At 49.7% G+C, this 16,255-nt stretch overlaps 1 protein-coding gene across 3 annotated transcripts in view; it reads left to right on the top strand.

Moving 5' to 3' along the window:
• The window catches only part of LINGO1 (leucine rich repeat and Ig domain containing 1), a 467,217-nt gene that overhangs the window by 372,669 nt on the left and 78,293 nt on the right, over positions 1-16,255 (top strand). Inside the window, exon 1 of one of the 3 annotated variants that reach the window (XM_034784387.1) lies at positions 5,250-5,271. The exons of the other annotated variants lie outside the window; for them this stretch is intronic. The gene's annotated coding sequence lies outside the window, so the exon portion shown is untranslated. Of the gene's footprint in view, positions 1-5,249; positions 5,272-16,255 lie in introns of those variants that run through there. 3 annotated transcript variants of the gene reach the window in all.

Raw genomic sequence — 16,255 nt, forward strand, 5'->3', positions numbered from 1 at the left:
GCACTATGTAAGTGCTAATTACATATATTAAGACCTTTTTTTTCCCGGGGATTAAATTAACCTTTCGAAAAGGGAGACGCATCTAAGCCATTATCCCATCCCCAAAGGAATCTGTCTTGGTTCTCTCCTTCAGAGAGCACCAGTGCAACCGTATTGGTGTTCTCTCCGATTCACTGGTGAAAATGCTCGTGGAGAGTACATGGGGAAGTGAATTTCAGAGTTTGTGCTCATCTGATGAGGAAATGGGAACCATACCATGTGACGTCTACTGAGAGAGCAAGGATGACCTTGTGGTTAAGATCTTTCATTAGTAGTCAGGAGACCTCGGGTCAGTTCCTGTCTCAGCTGCAGGCTCCATGGATGATCTCAGACAAATGATCTAGGGATAAATCCTGTAAGTAGCGAGCACTCTGACTCCAGTTCATCACAGCACTTGAACATGTGAATAGTGTCACTGGGACCACTCCTGTATGTCAGGTTGGTCATGCGCTTAAGTGGTTTGCTAGACTGGGGTCTGAGCGTTTAACAGCTTGAAGGACTGGGGCCTTAATTTCCTTGTGCCTCAGTTTCCCATCTGTAAAATGGGGACAATCCTTCCTTCCTTTCACCCTCTGTCTGTCTTTGTATGGACAGTGCCTAGCACAATGGGGTCCCAATTTGAACAGGGGCTCTAGGCACCACCGTAATACAAATAATGATTGTGTGGCCAGTAGCCGCATGAAGTCACTTGACTCAAGTTTAGACTATCCACCCGTAGAAAACGCAGTCTTATTCAGGGAAAAACTCTGATTTGATAAAGACTTACATGGGAGGAAATCACAATCTGCTCACGGATATTCTATGACCGGAAAAAGAGGGTAAACTCTTCAGATAAATTGACTTCTGTGCATTATTTGTTCAGCTCTTCTGATAAACACATTGTGTAAAAGAGCAGGAGAGGGACAGGAAAGCATAGAGGAAAAAGGGGGCTTGGTTAGGGGGCAGATACAGAGAGATTTAATTCCTGTAGATAAGGAGTTTTTTTCCTTTCCATAAGGCAGCTATTGGTGTCAGTGACATTACTAGTATCGCTGAGGGAGAAATTCAGTCACTTCCAATAGGGGGGAAATAATTGGCTCTTGAGGTACCGCAAGTTGCTATCATTTTCCGGTGAAACACTCCATCAAGTTCAATTTCTAGAACAAAAGCTCTTAGGCCTTGAGCAGTCCTATCTACTCTTTGTGCCAAGTACCAGAAGCTCCTTTCCACCATGAAGGAAGAAGCAGCACAAGGGCAGGCTGGCACCACAGATGCCCAGATCATGATAACATTTGAGGGGTAGAATCCATTATGTTGCATGGAAGCTGGCCTGGTGCGTAAGGCATTGGGGTAGGGCTCAGGAGGTGTGGGATCAATTCCCTGCTCTGCCATGAACTCCCTGTGTGCTTTATGCACCATCACTTAATCTCTCGGGGTTCCCATCTGAAAAGTGAGGCTAAGCATACTCCCAGGCCTCAGAGGACATGTTTGTTAATGTTTGTGCAGTGCCCAGGCGCTCCAGTGATGGGAGGGGTAGATAGAGATACTGCCCATAGTAGAAATACCCAGAACTGACTCTGTAGTGAGCAGAGAGGCCCAAGATGGACTCTTGTATGAGTGTGTCGAGCCCTCTTCCCACAGCATCCATCGCCCTGTGGGGAGCAAGGACTGGCCAGTTGTCTATTTAGGGGACTTATATAGGCCCTGTTACTGTAATACCTGAGCACCTCACAACTATTCACATAATTATCCTCATAACAACCCTGTGAGGTCAGGCAGAGCTGCTATCCCCATTTTACAGATGAGGGACTGAGGCATGAAGGGCTTGTCTGCATGAACACTTAGTTTGTAGCAGGCTGGGGAGTCAATCAAGCCTGTTGTGTGCTGAAAGCTTCATAGTGCTCTACATGTGGGGATTAAGAGTGCACTATGGAGCTTTTAGTCCACAGCCGCAGGGTCCACACAGCAGGCTGAATTTACGCCCCAGCTTAAGGGTTTGTGTAAGCAAGCCCTAAGTGACTTGCTGAAGGTCACTTAGGAAGTTTGTGGTGGAGAAGGGAATTGAACCTTGATTTCTCTCATCTCAGGCTACTAGCCTGACCACTAGACCATCTCTATAGACAGCAGGGCCAATGGCACAAATCTTAGAATCTCCCTGCAGCTTTCATGCTGTATGGATTTCCTAGCACCTGATCCATAGCCCAGAGAAGTCAATAGAAGGACACCTATTAATTTCAGTGGGCTTTGGATATTCCCCCATTAGTCTACTTTTTTTAATGCTCTGGTAGGATGTGTATAGGTTTCAGCAACAATCATCCTTAAAACTCCTTTGCTATCAAAGGCTGTGGGACACAAAGGCAGCTGCTCTCCCCCAGGCTCTTGCAGGAGAGAAGAACGGGGGTAAACTGGTGTCATTTTTGTGTTTGCCCCTTGCTGAGTGACTCCAGCCTGCTGCTGTTGGGTATTATAGCTCCAAGGAGGAAAAAACATGAATCGGGGGAGAGGAACAGGGGCATGGGGTGGAGTGGGGAGAGATCAGCACACGGAACATCTTCCCCGCTGCTGAGTGAAATTGGATGTGATCAGTGATGTATCCCAGCATCGCAGACTGGAGAGCTTTCTTATCAGAAATTGAAAGAGGGAAATTTTTTTAAAACCTACCTTAAACTGGAAAGCTAATGATGTGTTTGAAAGCAGAGATGGTATTGCTCATAACGCCCATCCCGGTTAATTATACCAGCACCATTCGAGAGAGGAATTCTTTCCCAAATGGTATCTGGTTTCTTTTCCTCGGTCCCACTCTACTTCTCACCTTGACTCAGGCTCTTTGTTAAACTTGTTAACAACCCTGCCTTGAACTACAAAGCTAGTAACCATGGAAGCCAGTCCCCCATAACAGAGGCAGGCTGAACTCCTTCGGAGGGAGAGGGGAATCCCTTCTCAGAGTCACTCACCCAGATTGGGCAGGCTTGATTCAGCTTACACTTAACAGTGGCGCAAATCAGGAGTATCTCTATTGAAGCCAATGGAATTGCCCCAGCAAAAAACCAGTATAAATGAGAGCGGAGTGAGGCCTATTGGCTTTAATTGAGTTGTACCTGAATGGAATTGGGCCATTTTCTTCCCTTGACCAGCAATTGTATCCAACTTATTTTTCATTGCACCAGGGCACACTGCAGTGTGGAGGAAGTCTGGGGCCAGTTCCTCAGCTGCTGCAAATTAGTGTGTTGACTTGAAAGGAGCTATGGCCATCTCTACCAGCTGAAGATCTGGCCTCTGCTTGCACCATTGGTGTAGGAACACCGGAAACACCGGAGATCCCAGAAACCCTAGATCTGGCATAAATACTGACCTCTCCATTCACACAGAACAAAAGGGAGAGCAAATCCACGGGCCTTTAGTGGAAGCCACATACACACACTTCCACTTTCAAGAAACCATGGAGACACCAGTCCCCTCGCTAGAGAGGCCTTCCCTAAGCACTGTCTGATATACCCTCTGGCTTAGCCACCCACGTGCTCTCCCTCAGATGACCCAAAGGAATTTCAGCCCAGGAGAGTATGATGGTTCTCTTTGCCCCCCATTTCTTGTTTCCTGGGACGGTTGAGTGTCTGCATGGTTCACTGCTTGCAGTAAGAGCTAGCCCCTTGCTCTCTCTTTCCACAAGCAATCCTGTATCTCGAGCCTAGGCCCTGTTCCTCCCCCACTTGCTCTTGCTGTGGGCTTGTCAGAACCACACTGGCCTTTTCCCACCCATGCATCGCACACATGCTCTGCATCCCAACCGCACCGCCTTCAAACCCTGCAACTGGGGATGCGCGAATGCTCTCACTAGTGAAAAGCTTTTCGCGCGGCCGTAATCTTCCCCTCTGTTACTGCGTGGAACATCCCCTCCCTCCTTCCAGCTGGATCTCGCCTGGCACTATTTGGCTAGCAGCGGAGGGGGTGGGAGTTGAGAAACATTGATTGTGCTTTTGCATTCAAAAAAAGATTCCAGGTGAAACAAACAAAGAAAAAAATTACCCAGCCCAAGTGCATCCGGATTGGTTCGAAAATACTCACACCCACCCTGGTGCAAAGATGAGCACCTGTCCCTTTGGGTCCACACTTCAGGAGAGAATGAGCAAGGAGTTAAGCAGCATTGCAAAGGCAGCTATTTATGGATGTTGCAAACCCCCTGCTCCTCTCCAATATCCTATTCAATCCTTTATCTGCAGTTATTTTATGCTGCGTCTCTCTTGGGGAAAGCACCCAGGCCTGGCCAGCGTTGGGAAATTTCCACCCCATGCGCAAGTTGGCACCGATACTCACTTCCTATGTCCAAGATCAGGGTGCTGTGAGCTCACAGATCTACTGGATCAGCTGGGTTTGCTCTTAGGAAGGGCAGCAGATGTGGCCTCAGAGGACGGGGAAGCATATTTAGTGAGGAGAACCCCTCCAAGGGTTACTTTCTTGGAGAGAGATGGAGGGCAAGAATGAATTGACTGGCCAGCATCCTGTTTTCTCTGGCACCCTGACCCTTCAGAGATAGTGGGCAGTGCCACAAATGCATGTCTCCTGTTACTCATCCGACAAGTTATCCCAGCTGCTGACTTGCTCATGGGTAACCGGAAAACTCCCCTTGTGCATTGCTAAAACCCCCATAAAGACGGTGTTCTGGCACTATAAGAACTTCAGTTAATCCACTAATAGTCTTAGAGTAAGTCGGCCAAACAAGAAAAGAGCTGGGAATAATCTCAGATGCCTCAACCTGCCTGGCTGTAAATGAAACCAGCTTCCTCCTCCATACAGTACAGCCTCTATCCCCACCCTTCCTGAAAGCTTTGCACTCAAGTCACCCACTTCTGGTACTTTTCCTGTCCCTCTTGGGGCAGAACTAGATGGTTTTTGGAGACCAGAAGAGAAGTGCAACCCCCTTTTGCCTCCCCACTGCAAAGGAAAACAGAAGTTAAAAGAGCCAGCAGCACAACTCCACGCCCTTCCCACCTGGAAGCCAACTGGCTGGCAGCCAGGCTGGGAGGACTAGTAACAGAAGCTTTTTTCAGACCTCAGCTGCAAGCTGCATTGGTTGGTTTGGATGATTTAATGAGAAAAGGTCTCAGCATTGCCCAGCGTGATTAGGCAGATAAAGAAAAGCAGAAACAGCATGAAGAGACATGGGAAACCTCCCCAGCTCACTCAGCCCCTGTATCTCAAACTGCAACCCCCTCTGCTTGCAGCAGGAACAGTACGGAGCATTTACAGAGGGAGAAGGTACTGTTTGTTTCTAGGAGTCAGTGTGGTCTAGTGGTTTAAACAGGAGCCAGGGATTGGGGTTCAATTCCTAACTCTGGTACACACTAAGTCACAGCCTCTCTGTGCCTCAGTTTGCCCATCTCTAAAGTGGGGATAATAATACTTTATTTACTTCAAAGGGGTGTTAACTAAATGGTTGCAAAGCACTTTGGGTGAAAGATGCTGGGGGGGCAAACCTTCACTGGATTCATTGTGGTTGCTATGACCATCCCTCTGTCCTATTAAAGGGGGTGCAGATCATTAGGTTGGAAGCAAGGTATTTCTATGCAGAGGCCAGCTAGGACATGGGCTGTACCCCAGGCATGCAGTGACTGGATATGATACAATGCCAGAGATGCTATCAGAGTTCCCCTATAGAATATCCAGGCTCACTTCCCTGGAGAAGCCATTCACAGCAGCGGGCAAGGTTGATTTCAGACATGCTGGTCTGTTGCTTATGGGGTCTGGAGGGCGATGGCTTTCTGAAAGAATCCAGGCCTGTCACAGAATATGTAGGGCTGCCGTCTTACCTGGCTGCGTGTCCATCCATGTTTTTCGCTGCTCTGGCTTAGTGACCATCTGTTACCAGCGTAGGAGTGTTTGATGCTGTTGGCTGGCTGAGGGCCAAGCTCTCACACTGGTACAGGGCAGCGAGAGGGCACACGGTGCCTCTTTACTCCTTTTTGCCCAGCTCAGGCTGTGCTGTGAGCAGGGAAGCAAATTACATAGATTCACTTGGTTCCCTCTCCCAAGCTTTGCACAGGTGAGCAGAAGGGGGCAGGGCTGGCTCCAACCCCTCAGCACACAGGTAGGCAAGGTGATGCTCTGCTAGGTGTGGGCCCAGTGCTGGGCAGGACGGAGGCCAGGAAGCAGATTGTAACTCTCCAAATCATGCTTTGCTTCCCCATCTGCCCCTGGGCCTGGGCTGGTGGCTAAGTGGTGGCTGAGCCCTGAGTGAACATGTTCCCCGTGTGAGAGCGTTCAAAGATCACTGCATCAGCGTATGATTCATTGGTTGTTAGGGCCCCTCGCCGGGTTTAGATGGTGCAGTTCTGATTGTTAGTTCCAAGGACATGGATAAACACTCCTCTGCCTGTCTGAGGGAATGTATTGCCCAAATCATCCTTTGTGCTCTCAGGCTGCTTCTACATGCACTACACAAAATCCAGCAGGCCAGAGAGACTGTCACAGAACGCCTGCATGGCTGACCCTCACTGCAGCCATCGCACAATGCCAGATGCCCTCTACCTGCTGCTCTCTATAGCAGCCAGCAGGAAGGCACATGATGTCCCTTCCCACCCAAGCTAGGGGTTGGTCCAAGCCTTGGCTTTGAGCTCTTCTGTGTAATTTCTTTCTAGCTCCGTTCCCCTTAGGGTGACCAGATGTCCCGATTTTATAGGGACAGTCCCAATATTTGGGGTTTTTTCCTATATAGGCTCCTATTATCCCCCACCCCCTGTCCCGATTTTTTCACACTTGCTATCTGGTCACCCTAGTTCCCCTCCTCCCCTGCAGCCCTGTCCCCCTTTCTCCCAACTCTTGAGCTCTTGGCCTTGTCTCCCAGCCTACCGCTTTGCCTACCCCCCGATTGAGGGCTGTAGCTGCTGGAGCCAGGCTGTTTAGACTATGTTTCTCTACCAGCGGTCGGGGAATGCATGGGGGTTTTGACGGATCATGCAATTTCCTAGGAAATTTCTCTGTGTTTAAAGTGCTCTTTCAGGCGGAGACATCACTTTTAAAAAATGACTGGATGCTGCAGCTGTCATATTTTTTCATCTTAATAGTCATAACAAGGTGGGGGGGCTCCTCCCTTTCTCCGCTCTCGTGAAGGCAGCTGTGCTCTGTTTTAACTCTGAACATCCCTGGGAAAAACACAGCCACCGCCCACCCCCTCCCGTATGTTTTTAAATAGTAGAACTACCCTGGGGACAGAGCCGGGGAGGCAGCTGAACAGGCTGTAGACAGGAAGGATAACTGAGTCCTCTGAACGGTTTGGAACCCACGCACCATCCCAGGATTTGGGTTAAGGATGGACCCCCAAATGGCCAGTATCTTCATGTGAGGCCTGATTCTGAGTGGTGCTCAACACCTGCCGATCTCAGTGAAAAGTCAGTGTGACGTCTGGGCGCTCAGAGTGCCACAGGATCAGACCCTTCCGTGGCTAGAACATCAAGTGCTCAGCACCTGTCACTGGGGCCAGATTTTCCAAACTGCTCAGCTTCCATTTAGGACTCTAAATAAGGGCCAGATTTTGCTCAGCTCCCAACACGCAACCAATCTGCTGAGCTTTTTGGTAAATCTGGGTTATAGCTCCGACTCGAGCCCACTTTTATTTCGATCACTAGATTTTTAACATTCCTCTCCATTTAGCAACACATGTAGTTGTCGGAGTTCCTGCCTGCCCTTCTAGTCACATGGGGAACTCTGCCTTCTCCCAGTGTGGGGGCCAGGGCGGGCTGCAGTGCCTTGAGCAGCTAGACTACAAGTAGAATCTGAAGGCGTGGCAAAGACACTAGCCGGTGTTTTAGGCCTTGTCTTGGGGATTTGCCTTAGACCAGCCATCGATCAGCCAACCACTGGTGTAGCTGCAGTAGTGTGCACCCCTAAAGTAAACAGGGAAGCGGCCATTTGCGCCAGGCAGGTTCCCCTGGTTTCAGATAACTCCATTAGTGCAAGTAGCAGCTTTACTCTGTCTACATTAGGGGACTTGCCCCAGTTCAGCTAGACCAAGGTCTGGAATCAGGACAACTCCATCACGGAAATGATGCCTTAGAAATTCCTTCTCTTCCAAATCCTTTTGCTATAAGTCAGTATCAGAAGTCAGCCTCAAAATTCTGGGACCAACAGCTCCTGTTCGGAATTTTCCATCCGGCCGGATTGTCGTTCTCTGCTCAGCAAAGGCAGAGGGAGCTGCAGGTCAGGATGGAGGTGCATTTGGGTCTGGCACTCAATGAGCAGGGACGGCTCTGGGCAGGAGTCAGGTACACTGGCAGAGGTATTGGGCCAAAACGAGATTGGCGTAGCCAGAAATGCTGCAGGTCAGGATCAAGGTGTGTTGTCTGAGTTAGCTAGGTAGGTTTGCCCAGGCTCTGTTCAGGCTATTTCTAGCACTAAGAAATGCTCTCAGTCTCTCATTTATATGAACCCTAAATTTTTGCAACACAAAATGCTTTATAATTACTCACTCAAAGCCCCACAGAATTTGTACATGTGGATGTATTGCCCTTCCACGTAATTGTTCACCCACTGATCATCTCTGTTTCCATTCAGGAAGATTCTCCCCTCTCTCCCACACCTTGTCTCTTGACGAGTTCACTGTACTCTCGCCTGATTAGCGGATTTGAAATATAGTCTTCAGCTTCAAGACCCAAAATAGTCGTGGGGTTTCTTTGCTCTGCTGGCAGCTTTTTAGTATGTAAATCCCCTCTGAATCAAATCCAGTGCAGCATCAGAGAGTCTTGGAAGGAACTACTTTTCCTGGGGGGTGTAAGCATTTTAGGGGCAATCCTCGCCCGTCTTGGTACCTGGCCTAAGCATCTGCATTGTCTTCCTCATCACAGAAATCCTCTACCCTGGCCTTTCTTCTTCCTCTCCTGTGACCTCCTCTCTGCATTTCCTTACTCATAAACAAGGAGCCTAGTTTTCCATGATAAAAAACCAAAATTCTCCAATAAAAAAACATATGAATCTGTGTTTTTTCCGTGATTAAAACGAAACTCTGAACTGTAGATTCCCTAGCCACGATATACACAGGTATCAGTTGAAGACAGTGTTTTACTGATGTACAGTAGATAAACAGAGTTCTAAACTTCCATATTAACTGTATTAACCGAACCAGGGCTGACAGCCCTGGGTGACAGGGCTTGGGCTGACAGCCCTGGGCAGCTCCAGCTGAGAGCCCCGGTGCCAGGACTTTGGCTCTCAGCCCTGGTTCGGTTAATACGGAGAACTAGATAATGGAGTCTTGGATAAATAGGATTCTCTGTAAAAACAAAAAAACCCCATAAATTCCACTTTTTTTTTTTGCGGCAAACAGATTTCTAGGTTCCCTGCTCATAAAGCAGGTCACCTTTCTCACATTGTCCTCTTCCTTGCTGGCCACCTACGCACCTGACTCTCCTCCTTCATAACTTCCTCAGTACTTGCACTTCCTTCTTCATAGGGAGCGGTGAGTGGTCTCCTTCCTCACACCTTCCTCTTTCTTTTCCTCTTCGGTTTTCTCCGTTCCATAATTTTCCTCACAATGAGATCTCCTTCCTTTTCCTCTCTAACTGCTTCACCCAAGTTTGGTTCCTCATATGGAGTTTCCTTCCATGTATCTGGCTCTGCCTTCTCTCTCCTTTCTTCAGTACCCAACTCACCTTCCTCACACCACCCTCTTCCTCTCAGTACCTGACACTCCTTCCTCACACTACCCTCTTCCTCTCTCTCCTTCCTTCAGAACCTGACTGCCTCGAAGGTTTTGTGGAAGTAGCGACCCCCATCTGTGGGGCAGCAGCTTATGGATGATGAAACAGCGCTGAGCTGTGCCATTCCTGCCCTAGTGGTGGTGAGGGGAGAAGATGCTGTGAGCATCCGAGATTCAGGGTTTCATACCAGTGAGGGTATTTACCCATCACAGGGTGGGGTGGGGGAGGGAGCTGTTGCCTGGAGCACACTGAGTGTGGGGCGGGGGGAAGGCTGGTGCTGGGTACGCGGAGATGCTTAGCACTAAATTCTCCACAGGCCATTGGTGGGGTAACTCAGAGGAAAGTGGTGCTGTGCTGCCACTTGGGGAGGTAGGAGAGCAGTGTGTGGGGCGCATCTCTCCGGAACAGGGAATGCTAGGGGCTAGCTGAAGAGGTGGCTGACATTGGGTGGGCACTAGTTGTTTGGAAAGAAATGAGATCAGTGTGTGACGGCAGAAGAAAGTAGCAGGCTTGCAAGCTGCCACCACTGTTAGCACTGGGATCATGTCACCCGTGACCCAGGATGAGGCAGGCAGGTGGCGGCAGGACGTGAAGTGCCACGCATTAGGGCTCGGTTCGCTAGGAGGATGCAGGGAGGAAATATTGCCTGTGATAATGTAAGAAGATGTGCAGCAGGCACTGGGCCAGACTCCACACTTAGCTGCATTGTGTGACTCCACCGCCATCCCGGGGCGACCCCACGTCTCTCTGAGTGTCACTGAGCTCTGTGGGGCCCCCGCACTGGGGCGAATGGCACCGTGAGGGAAGCTGGTTGTGGGGAGCCCTGTGGAGGAAGCGCTCAGCTCCTCAGTAGGGGGTGGGTAATGCCTCGCCTTGCTCGCCAGTGCCCCCTTCTGGCTGATTAAGGAGCCGCATTGACATGCCTGGAATTGAGTCCCAGCCAGCTCAGCTGGAAGAGCAGCAGCTCCCACACTGGGTGTAAAGCAGAGAGAATTGGGGGGAATCTTCTGAAACCACGAGCACTGGGGTGGGAATGGGGAATCTATGCCTCTCCCTCAAACCCGCCCCCCATACACACCAACCGCCGCACCCCAGGCCACAGTGTGTAGAACCCCCCCAGCTCCCACTGTGTCTGTGGGGAGGGGGAAGCCACAAGCATCTGAGCTGAAATCCCCATTCCCTCCCTTGCCCGCTCTGCGCTGCTCCCACATCCCCTCCCCTTGCTGACGATGTCTAATAACTAGGCCAGCCGGCCTTTGGGGACCTGGTTTCCCAGAAAGCACTGAGCACGCTGGCTAAAGTCCTCACAGCGGAGGAGGGTGCCCATGGGAGGTGGGCCAGGCGAGCGAGGGATGGCTACTTTGCTGGCCCAAGCATCCTGGGAAGAGCTCCACCTTGGATATCAGACCTGTGTTTCCTTCCAGAAGGTGGGGAGGGGAAAGGCTGCCCCTGGATCTGGCAGAGACAAAGGAGGGAAGATAGGACACTGACCCAGCCTGTGCCACTTACTTCATCCCCTCATGCCTGTGATGGGCAGGTGTTTGAAACTGCCTCTCCTAGAGCAGCGAATTGTACACCCAGCTCCACTGATGCTCGGTGAAACACGGCCTTTCCTCGCTGAGGGGAGTCTGAGCAGGCAGGGCTGAGGCATGAGTTACAGCAGCGTAGCAGCAAGAGCTGCCTTCCTGTGCTCCGATTAACACTGGTGAGGCTGATCACACCTGCCTTGCTGTGATGGACCCGTCTTCCTCGCAGATCCCCATGGGGCTCAGCACCTTGCTCCCCCAGTGCTGACCCCTGTGTGCTGGCAGATGCAGAACACGGGCTTTGGCAGTGTGGGACAGGGGAGCCCACCTTCCTGGGGGAAATCACCAGCAAGAGCCGAGCTTCCATCTCCCGCCTCATTTCCCTTCCCTCTCCCTCTTCTCCTGTATTTCTCCCCCTCTCCTGCTGGCTATGATCAAGTGTCCCTGTAACTGGGACACTCCACATGCAAGCAACGGGAGAAACCAGTAGATCCCAGTTGGCTGCTTCCCCCTGCTTCCAGGCTCCCTGCTTGACGATTGTGTTCACATGGCTCCTTCTCTAAAGAGTAGCTGATGCTGCAGCCCTCTAGAAAGAGGAGATAAGACTCCCTGATACAATCCAGAGCAAGGCACCTGGCCATTTCCTTCAAGGAACTGCTCTTGTCAAGGTAACAGTAGAGAGGGGAATGGAATGTGATGATCCTGTCAAGGAAGGGAAGGGAGCTAAACTAACACAAGGCTCACGTAGGGCCAGGCCTAGGGCTTAGGGGGCCCTGTAGGATCTAACGCATAGAGCCTGGTTGTGAGGATCCACAGCCTCCTAAATCCAGAAGTCAGGAGGAGATGCTGAAGTGTAACTTTTCAGCCGGTGAGGGAAATATCTTTCCAGGCTGCTGTGACATCACAAGAGGAACAAGCTGTACGAACTGGGAATCAATCCCACGTGGTTTCCACCTCAGTGCCGTGACGTGCCAGCGCAGTGAGCGCGGTGTTCTGATGCAATGGCATTGTCCCACCAGACCCCATCCTTTGCTCCCAGGGATGGAAGGGATTCCTGGGGAGGGGTGTGGTCCGGAGGATATTTTTATTTATTTTATTTCTTTAGATTTAAGTCAGAGTTAACAAACAGATGCCTGCACAAGAGCTCTACACGTCCTGACACTTAGTCTTATGCCAACATGATACGCCCAGCAGCGTTAATAAACAAACACTCGATGGGAACAAATTAACTCCATGCTGCCAATGGATCAGCTGCAGCAAAGCGCCCTTCCCACCTGCCTCATCTCCAGCCACCTACCCTCAAGCTTACCAGGAACCCTGTCAAATATGCTAGAGTCACAAGGCAGAGGTTCTAGTCCCAGTTCTTCCGCTCCCTCAATACATGACCTGGGGCTAATCACCTGGGCCTGACTTTTCCCAAGAGGCCATTCATTTTGGTTGCTGACACAGCCCTATTTGAGAAATGAAGGCTTTACCCTCTCCAGTTTGGAAAAGGCAGGCCTGACCCGCGCCAGTTTGTGCCTCGGTTTCCCCAGCTATAAAACGTGGAGAAGGAATACTCAATGCTTTGCGACCCATGGCAGGGAGGCGCCAGAGGTGGAGTGCTAAGTAGGGTTGCTGCTGCTGGTACTATCACTTGGAACAGCGAGGGAGGGAATTGCCCAAAATGCTGCAGTGCAGTGAGAAGGATCAGCTTGGCCACATGGGTCTGCATGGAGGAAAGGAGAAAAGGGAGGGTGTCCATCCTGTGGTGCTAATTGGATGATACTTTCTCAATTGATCCTAACCTGTAAAGATTGAGTCAAAATCACTGCCTGGAGGAGCCAGGTTGTTCATTACACCGACTTTGTGCTGCCTCATTGAGCCTGTGTAATTGAAGGAGTTAATTGATTATCAATAGCTTCAGTTTCCTCTTCCCTCACCTGCAAGGCCCAGCTGGGCCCTCCTAGGGGATAGTCAGTGATCAAGTGACTCAGGCTCACCTGTTAGATGACAGGTACTCGAGGGACACTAGATACAGGGCAGCCCTGTTAATGCTTTGGATTCAGAAAAAAACAGTGGTGTTTCTGTGAGTGCCAATACAGTAGTGCCCTGGCATTGCCAGCTGGCCTCCAGCAGCATGAGCTTCCCCACAGCAGTGCCCGGTCAGCTCTAGCTTTGGGGCTTTTAAGCATCAGAGGCAGTTCTTGTTCTCCTGCAGTTAGCTGGTCATGTCCTGAGCTGTTTTGTTTTACTAAAGCACTAGGGATCTTTGGTTGTCTCTGGTTTCCTCATCTGTTGCTTTTGTGTGTGTGCTTTTTATTGCTGTTTTTCTTTTGTATTTTTGCTAATATTCTTGACTGATTCTTTAATGGGTTGTGAAATTCGAGGCTCAGAACAAGATGCTTCATTAGTCTCAATGTAATCAAGGATTTCTGTATATCCCCCTGCCTGTGGGTGCCTGTCCTTGGGCACATGCGCCTGTGAATGAGAGGAGGGAGGTGGGATGCACACCTGGGGACAGATAGGGTGTATGTGAGTGTATTTGTGTGTCAATGCAGGCTGCAGGGTGCATGCTCCTATGTTGATTTCTCCCTCTGGAAGCATGAGTACAGGAAGGGCTGCAAAAAGTGAGGGGCACCAAGCAAGCCCAAGGGGCCAAATCAGAGTGGTGTTGCAACTCCGTGTGCCAGGTGCAATGCCACTCCCTCACATTTAGCCCAGCTGCCTCTCCATCGTGACGGAGGGGCTGCCAAGCCAAATTTGCATGAGCAGCGGTGTGACGTGGTGCACAGGGTCACACCACCACTCAAATTTGGCCCAGCCTTCCCCCCATCTTGCCAGCAGGGAAGGGGCTCTGCTATTACGCCACCCAGCTCTGGTCAGGGGACAAGGTGGGGGCTGGGCCTTCTGAGCCCCCCTTCCTGTGTTCCATCCCTGCTGAGTTCAAGTTCTCAAAAATGGGGGGCTATGGCCCCCCCAACCCCTGCCTCACATGCCTACGTGTGGAAGGCCAAGCCTACATGTGTGAGTGCACAGAGGAATGCTCTTGGTCTCTCACGCAAACATCCACACACTGACTCACATTCACACCTCTTCTGTAGCTCACACCTCTTCTGTTGTTAGACCCTGTGTTGTGATGCCCTGTCTCCCTTTAATAATGCATCACAGACGCCAAACTCTTCTGGGACTGGAAATACCCTGGGAAATCTCTCCTAGAGAGTTTGGGGGTTGCAAGCAATCCAGGAGTCCATAATCTACTCCTAAGACCCCTCAACAAGATATGTGTCCCCATGGTGCAAGGTCAGTAGATGTGGTTCTTAGATTCAGCCTTTCCCCCAGGGTGAGTATTGAGGGTGCTGTGCTGTTGAAGGCGCCATCCCTCAAATGAAGTCCTGACCACTTGTGCTCACTAAAGATCTGATGGCAGATTTGTAAGAGTAGGGTCATTAAACCTGGCTGTATTCCAATTCTGGTAGGAGGTACTTGGCAGCCATGTAAACCAGCTAGAGACAGAGAACTATATTCTGCCTCCTGCTGCCTTCCCCAGGCAGTTTCAACTAGTTATTGAATTCCTCACTTCCTATTGTCCCATAGGGTGGTGTCATGTTATGCTCTGCTCAGCCCCAGAGGTGGCTGCATTTCAGTGGTGAGGGAGGCGATTCTGCTGCTGTGTTTGGCTTTCTAGTATTCTGCAAGGTTTATTTGTGACGTATTAGGAGGATCGTATTCTGACTGGTGGGAGCATTGCAAACACTCACATTAATTGTGATGACATTTGTAACGTTTCTGACCTGTTTCGGAATCCTTCTGGCGAAAATCCCTGGGTTAAATCCTATCCTGCCTTCGGCCCATGTGCATCCCCATTGAATTTCAGCCTGCACTGAGATTCCATGAGATTTGACCCACTATGTGTAAGTCTCTATTAGTATCCGGAACAAGTTTCTAGGCTCCTTCATTAATGCTGAGAAGAATCCTGCTTGGAAATTATGGAACTCAGATGGGGTTTTGTTGCATCAACTCATAACCAAGCAATGTGATAATCTCCAATGGTTTGAAAATTCAGGACACCTTGGTTTGCGCTGCATATCTGGACTTTATCCAAACTACCTGCACTTCTTGGGTCTGGCAAATATGGCTTGAGAAGGGGCTTTCTTCCCAAAGTGTGGGGTTTTTGGAGGTGCTGTGATCAATGCAATATGCCCTTTGTTCTTTCATTGAGTTTCTGTCTGAGCATGTTTGATCCAGCCCCTAGCCAGGAAGTTCCGAGTAAAGCTGGGCAAAAAACAGCTTTCCCAGCCCACTAATATTTTCAGGAGTTTGACATTTTCCCATCTTGCATTGGGAGGAAAAGCCAAAACTCGAAAGTATTCGCAAACAACTAAATGAAATCATTTGGATCAATCAAATTGTTTCAAAACGTTCAAAACCTCTGTCTCTTTTTGTAACTTTTTTCAGTCTAATCCACTTACATTGCTAAACGAAAAGTTGTTTGAACCCGAAAAGCTGGACGTTTTCATTTCAGGAATGGCGAAACAAAATATTTTGACTTTGAAACTCTTTTTTTACACAATGCTTTTTGGGGTCAGGAAATTCATCAAACCCAACCCTGTTTTGTGAACACTTTCAGCTTTGATAAATTGGCATTTTTCAATAAAGTTCTTGACCAGTTCTTGCCCAGAGTTACCTTGAAGAGGAAAAATAATAGAGTGGGGGGAAAAGATTAGTGGAGCTTTTTTGGAATCTCATAAAAGCTTTTGGCTGGTACTTTCTATATCCAAATCAGTTCACCATTCACTATTGTCCCCTAGCCATGTGCTTTCTAATGCCACTTCCCTTGGGTTCTACTTTGTCCAGCTAGCCATGTGTTTTGGAACCTCCAGGTTTGGCTTGTCACTGAGTCAGTGTGACACTCCCCATTGTCACAGTATTGGAGTGAACACGTTTTCACACCCACAGCAGTGTGGGGACCAGTTCCACCCACCGAAGCCTTGCTGTGCTGGTAATTGTACAGGCAAGTCACTTAGCACCCACACCGTTCCATGCACT

This window comes from Trachemys scripta, chromosome 10 (genome assembly GCF_013100865.1).
Source record: "Trachemys scripta elegans isolate TJP31775 chromosome 10, CAS_Tse_1.0, whole genome shotgun sequence".
Classification (NCBI taxonomy): Eukaryota; Metazoa; Chordata; order Testudines; family Emydidae; genus Trachemys; species Trachemys scripta.